Genomic DNA, 6,912 nt, shown 5'->3' with positions numbered 1-6,912 from the left:
GAAAGCTAGTCCTCAGGAAGGAGGCATTAAGGTCAGTTACAGCTCAGGAGTCTTTGGGCAGTGAGTGGGGGTGCCAGCAATCAAGGGCAGCAGCAGTAGGCTACATGTTTTGGTAGTCTCTTGGATAGTGTTGGCCAACAGCTCAAAAAGAGCATCTTATGTCTGATATTGGCTTTTTTTTTTCTTATTTTCTTTTTTCTTGGTCAGGTTGTCTTTGGCTCTTGAGGAAGCACTGTCAGCTCAGATGAGAAAAGTTTATTTGAACTATATATGTATATTTATATATGAATTGTATACATTATAGCTTCTGTTTTATAAACAATAATATGATTTCTTATGGCAAAGGATGCATCATATACAACATAGTATTCCAACACTGAGCCCAAAGATTGGATTATGAATATTCTGATACTTAATTTCTTAATATTTAAAATTTTTTTAAGATTTATTTTTTATTATTTTAAGTTGTGTGTGTGTGTGTGTGTGTGTGTGTGTGTGTGTGTGTGTGTCTGTGTGTGTGTGTGTCAGTGTATCTGTGTCTGTGTATGTACATGTGCGTGCCAGTACCTGTTGAGGCCAGGGGTATTGAAACTTCCTGGAGCTGGAGTTATAACAGTTGTGTCTTAGGTGCTGAGAATGAAACTCAGATTTCCTGCAAAAGTATTCTTAGCCACTGAGCAACTCTCCAGTGTCTTTTTTTTTTTTTTAAAGACAGGGTCTCACTATGAAACCCAGTCAGGACTTGAATTTGTTGGGTTGTTTTTTTTGTTTTTTGTTTTTTTTTGTTGTTGTTGTTTTGTTTTTTGCACTAGCCTCTCGAATTATGTGATTAGTTAGAGGTGTGCAGCCCAACACTTAGAAGTTATCCATTTCATTATGGAATGTGTCATGGCTGGGAAACATGGCTACTTCCTGTATATGTTGTTATAGAATACTGAGGTACGTGAGTTATGCTGTATTGAAGCTTTAGATGGAAACCCACGCTGATGCATCGCAGACTCTTGTCTGGATCCTCTAATGTCATGGTGAATTTAAATTGAGAGCAAGTAGCCTGTATATACACCTCACTGGACTCAGTTCTCCAGAAAACCTGCATCCTGCAGAACAGTCCCTTCCCACCCTGGTGGTTGATCCTGACTGTTGACTTGATTAGATCTGGAGTCATATAAGGCCAGGCTTCTTGGCTCTGGGAGAGAATCTTCATGAAGAGTTTAACTGGGAGGAAGTGACCCTCCACCAGAGCAGGCAGTACCCTCTGTAGCAGCCCAGCTGTAGAGGAGTGAGGGCAAAGCAGAGTCTCCTGCTTGCCTGCCTTTGATCCCTGCTGTCCCATTGTTGCTGTTGCCATTGCTGCCTTCCTTTACTGACATTGGAACCCCGTTTCTTTAGCCTTTCAGCATAGACTGAAGCCAACAATTCTCTGGGAACCCTCTAGGCCTTCAGCACCACATTGGACCTGCTGAGGCATCTAGTCTTGTGTCCTGATCAGTTACTGGGTTCTCAGCCTCTCCAGTATGGAATTGGCTATTGTGGGACTACCTGGAGTCTATCGAGTTAGTCTAATAAATCCCACTTGTAATATATATATATTATATATATGTGTGTGTGTGTGTGTGTGTGTGTCTGTGTGTGTGTGTCTGTGTAACACACATATCAGTTCTGTTCTAGAGAACACTGACAATACAAGTATCTTCCGCCACAATTACTTAGCACAATTCTGGAGTCGAACATGTAGTAATAAATATCCGTGGAAGGTCTTGCATAACTATATAACAGAGTGTATTGGTTCAGTAACATAACCACGAGATAGAAAGCTGTCTGCTCTTATTTTAACATTTTTCTTGAAGTCAGATTCTAAAGCTTACAGTACCATTTGGGCACTGTAAGTATCTTTCTTGGCTTAGATCATCTGGTCCATCAGTCAAAGGGGATTGAATTTACATTGTAGGTGAGGATGAGTTATCCTCTTCAGCTGGGCTTGCGACTTGAAACGTTCCTTTCCACTTTAGTGATCTTGGCCAAGCCCACCAATGTCAGAGATTCCATACCAGACTTCAAACACAAGAAAGTCCCACAGCTCCTGGAAGGCAGTTTCAAAAGCAGAGCCAGAAAGTCTTATCTGGGTTGAGGCCTGTCGTGATGCTGCTACAGTGATGAAGAAAGCCCTTGATACCCTCTGCTCGCCCTAGTGCCTCCCCATGCGGGAAGCCTACAGTTCTTAGTGCTCTCATAGACAGAAAAGACCAAGGAGAAGAACCCAGAGAGGCACGTTTGCTGATGAACACTGGCAGGGATTTGTATGGAAGATCCCGAGTGTTAAAATTCTGCACTTGATTGAGAGAGTGGATCACAGCAGTGAATAGCAGGGTCATGATTAGGGCCAGAACTTGAAAGCTGGAGAGGAGAGAAAGCAGGAAAAGAAGAGAGAGAGAAGAATATGAATGTGTTGTGTTCGGGGTTAGTGATTTGAATGTTAAATGATTAACAAAACCCATAGGAATTAGAATATTCAATTTATATATGCCTTCATCCCATGGTTTTTTTTTTTTTTTTTTTGCTGTCAAGTCTTAATGCAAGGAAGGGCACAAACATATAAAATATCTGAGTTTCAGTTATCTCAACAACTGTCCCAAATTAGAAAGGTGTCAGCCTTTTGAGGGTGGGGACTTATTTACGTCTGTCACCTAAGTTCCAGTACCTAGTAGGTCTTGAACAAATGCTTATGAGTAAAAGTCAGAATGGTTCTCTGTCAAACATTTTAATATCAAGTATTCAAAAGCTGTTATAAAAATAAAAAATAAAAATAAAAAGAAAGAAAGAAAGAAAGAAAACAGAATGGGAAGAAATGTTTCCAGACCCATTCTCTGAGGTCTGTATCTCTGTGATGCCAAATCGAAAACATCAAAAGAAAATGAAATTGCAGACAACTACGAATATAGACTTAAGAAATCTCAGTACAATGCTAGAAAACCAGTGCACACAAAGCATTATGCACACAGTGAAAGGGCTTATCCCGGGGAGGGAGATTGATGTAACATTTGCAATCCACTTAGTGCAATTCACTACATCAATGGAATGAAAAACTTATCGTCTCCATAGAGAAAGCATTTGACGAAACTCAACATCTTTTCATGATTGAAAATAAAGCAATGAAAGGATTCAGAAAAATTTCTCAACTCAGTAAAGGGCAATCAACAGACCTCACCACTATGCAGGGGAGGTGCAATATCAGGAATCAAAATTAAAGGCACCCAGATGAGGCAGGAAGAGATAAAGCTGACTCTATTCATGGTTGCCTGATCATTCATGCATAAATTCTTAAGAAATCCACCAAAAATTGTTGGAACTTATCAATGAGTTTAGTAACATTTCAGAATAAGTAAAGATTAGATGTACTTTCAGATTCAATAAAAAAACAAAACAAAATTGAGAAAATACATGTACAATGGCATTAAAGAGAATAACATGTGTAGGAGTAAATTTAACAGAAATACAAAGCTTGTACTCTAGAAACTACGAAACACCATTGAAGCAAATGAAAGAACCATCCAATAACCTGAAAGATGTTCCATTTGTAGGGACTGAGATCTAGCCAAGATGGCAGGACCCTTCATATTGACCTCCAGTTTAACATGATATCTGTTCAGGTCCCAACTGGTATCCTTAAAGAGATTATCCACTTGATTCTATAGTTCATAAAATAACATTACAAGAGACATTAGAGCAGCATTATTTACAGTAGCCGAAACAGGCAGAATCTAGGGACAAATCAAATGTCTGTCAATTGGTGAATAAATAAACAAATGTGGTATACCCATACAAAGAAATAGTTTACCAAAAAGCGTACATAAAAACACCCTCAAATTAGACCATGAATGTTCCTTGGAAGTTGTAGGATGGGAAAGAACATTATGAAGGAGCCACACATTATCCTTCTGTAGGAAATGTTCAGAATACATAAATCTAGGTGGACAAAATGTACCTAGTGGTTGCCTCCAGCTGAGGACAGTGCGAGGAGATGCAGCTGCACAGTGACAGCTACAGTTCAGCTTTTCTTCTGTGCGTTATGAAAATCTTCTAAAAATTGATTTTGGGGCTGGTTGTACAACTTTGTGAATATATTGCTGACTCTTTAATCCCTTTAACTGTTTCATCTGCATTAGAAGATAACGCAAGTAGGGTGTGATGGTGCATACCAGTAACCCAATACTCTGGAGGCTGAAACAGGAGAATCCTGAGCTGAGTAGCTTCTCTTATCAAAGTGTGTGTGGGGGCATTTTATTACAATTGAACTATTCTGAAACACCGTCCAGTTTCCATACTCTGGTGGAGGAAGATTTCGCAAGTAACTTCTTATCATGTGCTTAGGGCAGTAAATGAATGCCATGTTTTAAACACATTTCCACCTGCTAGTAGGGTTTGGGTGCATCTGTGGCAGTCTCCTCAGTTCACACAAAGCTGAGCTCCCCGGTGGCCCCTGCTTAGCACATGCGACACCATGACATTCAGCAACAATATCTGAAGAGCAGTTCTCATGCTATGAATATTTCCCTTGATCATTCTTAATGTGAAGTGAGCTTACTAAAATCCCATTTGCATCTCTTTCTCGGCACCCCATGAGCACGGTGGTTACCCCGACAGCTCCCTATGCCCTTGTCAGTACTCATTCCTCTTTCTGTCCCCAAACTTTGCTAGCCCTGTGCTGATAGCACCCATTGTTTCTATGTCATGTCAACCTCTGGCTGTATTTTGCTCATCGGCTCCAAGTTCTGTCATTTCCAGCAAAAGCTAATTCAGCCCCATTTTTATCCTCCTGTCACTTTTTATCCTGCTTTTGCTCAATAAGGGAAGGACCATAAGTTCAGAGTTCACAGTAACAGGCAAAGGAAGGCAAGAAGCAGTGTGGTGTTGCTACTTGTCACAATGTCCAATGGCCTAAAGACAAGAAGTGATAAGTTAGGGCTGGAGGTGCTAGTAGAGCATGTGGAAGAGAAGGTGGATCTCATCCTGTGCATTCTGGAATCTTCTCCCTAATCCAGCAGCTAAATAGCATTTGGTTATCACTCTTTGTCATCCACCTGGTTTGCAGCAGAAGCTCTGGTTGAGCCCTGAATAGATCAGCCTTGGAGCCTTGGAGCCCCCTGGTATAGTCCTATCTCACTTTCCCATCTCACATAGGGATACTTGAGTGCTGTCACATGTGCCTTTAACCTTTTGGTAGCTTCTAGGGATCTGAATGCTGGTGCTCCTGTTTGCACAGCAAGCACTTAATCCACTGTGTCATCTCCCCATCTCCAGAGCATCCTTGGAAAGCTAGGTTGTTTGTGTACTTGGTGACTGGCATTATTTTAAACCTCAAAAGCCATGACTCCTCCATTTGCATTAGTTCCCTCTGATGTATTGACACTCAAACCCCCAAGGTCCATAGAATACAAAGAACTTTAAAAACCAAAAAGAATCCTAAATGAGCCTAGTCTTTAACACAACCACCTCAAGAATGATTCTTTAAGTACTAACTTGAAACCAGGCTGAAAGGGGTTAAGACATCAAGTCTACCAGCATTCTGATTGATTTTCAAGTTATTTGCCAGTCAATAGTATTTATTGACTGATTGTCCTGTTTATCAGGCACCAAATTAACTTGAAAATTGCATGTTCTGCCAAGAGAACTCTCTTACCTCTTGGCCAAGACAAGCATATTTTTCTCTGCAAATGAACTTCTGGGAGCTTTGTGATATTTTGGATGCCTCTGTGGGAGAATTGAAGAGACTGGTACCCTAATTTCATATAGATAGAGAAGGCTGTTCTCAGCTGTTGTCATCAGCCCCCCATCCCCCCACCCCTTGACACGTTGTTCATTTTCCTCTAGGCTCAAAGTTGAAGTACAAATTTGAAATGCATGTTGGGACATAGGCAGACTTTGGTAGTTTCTTTTTGTGGGAGATGACTTTCCGATCTACCGTCTACCTCTTCTGCCGTCTAAGGGTTGTCTCTCTACCTTGGAGCCCCTCTCTGAGAAAAGCTAACCCTAAGAGTCCTGCACAAATGTGTGGACATCCTTGTCGGAAATGCTGGTTGAGTTTTCTAAGGAGAAATGCCAGGTAAGGTCTCCTATAGGACTGAATCAAAATCATTTGGCCTATACACTCATTGAGAAAATAACTTTATTCAGTGCTTCCCTTTAAAATCCTTTTACCCTGTATTTTTTTTTTCTCCAAAAATTTTACGTTGTGTTTTGAATTTGTTAGATCCAGACTAAAAAAAAAAAAAAAAAAAAAAAAAAGAAAACAAAAAAGGTTGAAGAAGAGAGAGAGAGAAAAAACAAAACAAAACAAAACAGCAAGTCTTGCTTAGTCATATGCAGGTGAAATGCTCTGGAGAGTGTGACTTAAGCCAAATGGCAAAGTTTTTAAAAGTTTGACTTCTGTACTATACTTAGATGGGTTATGAAGGACAGGACCATGTAGTAAGATTGACTTAACAAAGATATGTATAAGCCAGGCGTGGTGGCGCACGCCTTTAATCCCAGCACTCAGGAGGCAGAGGCAGGTGGATCACTGTGAGTTCAAGGCTAGCCTGATCTACAAAGTGAGTCCAGGACAGCCAAAGCTACACAGAAAAACCCTGCCTCAAAAAAAAAAAAAAAAAAAAGATATGTATGGATGCTTTTCCTGCATGTATTTCTGTGTATCACCTGTGCCTGGTGCTTTTGAAGGCCAGAAGAGGTCATCATATCTCCTGGAATTGGAGTTACAGATGATTGTGAGCTGCCATGCGGATGCTGGGAACCAATCCAGGGTCCTTTGCAAGAGCAGTGTGTCTCTTAACATCTGAGCCATGTCTCCACCCTATCCCCACACCAGTGCAGCAAGACTGAGAAAGCTGTCTCCCTATTCCTGCTCTGCCTGGATGC

The sequence above is a fragment of the Acomys russatus genome, chromosome 6, assembly GCF_903995435.1.
Source record: "Acomys russatus chromosome 6, mAcoRus1.1, whole genome shotgun sequence".
NCBI classification, from domain to species: domain Eukaryota; kingdom Metazoa; phylum Chordata; class Mammalia; order Rodentia; family Muridae; genus Acomys; species Acomys russatus.
The sequence above is the reverse complement of the archived record's forward strand: the minus strand, read 5'-3'. Positions refer to the sequence as shown.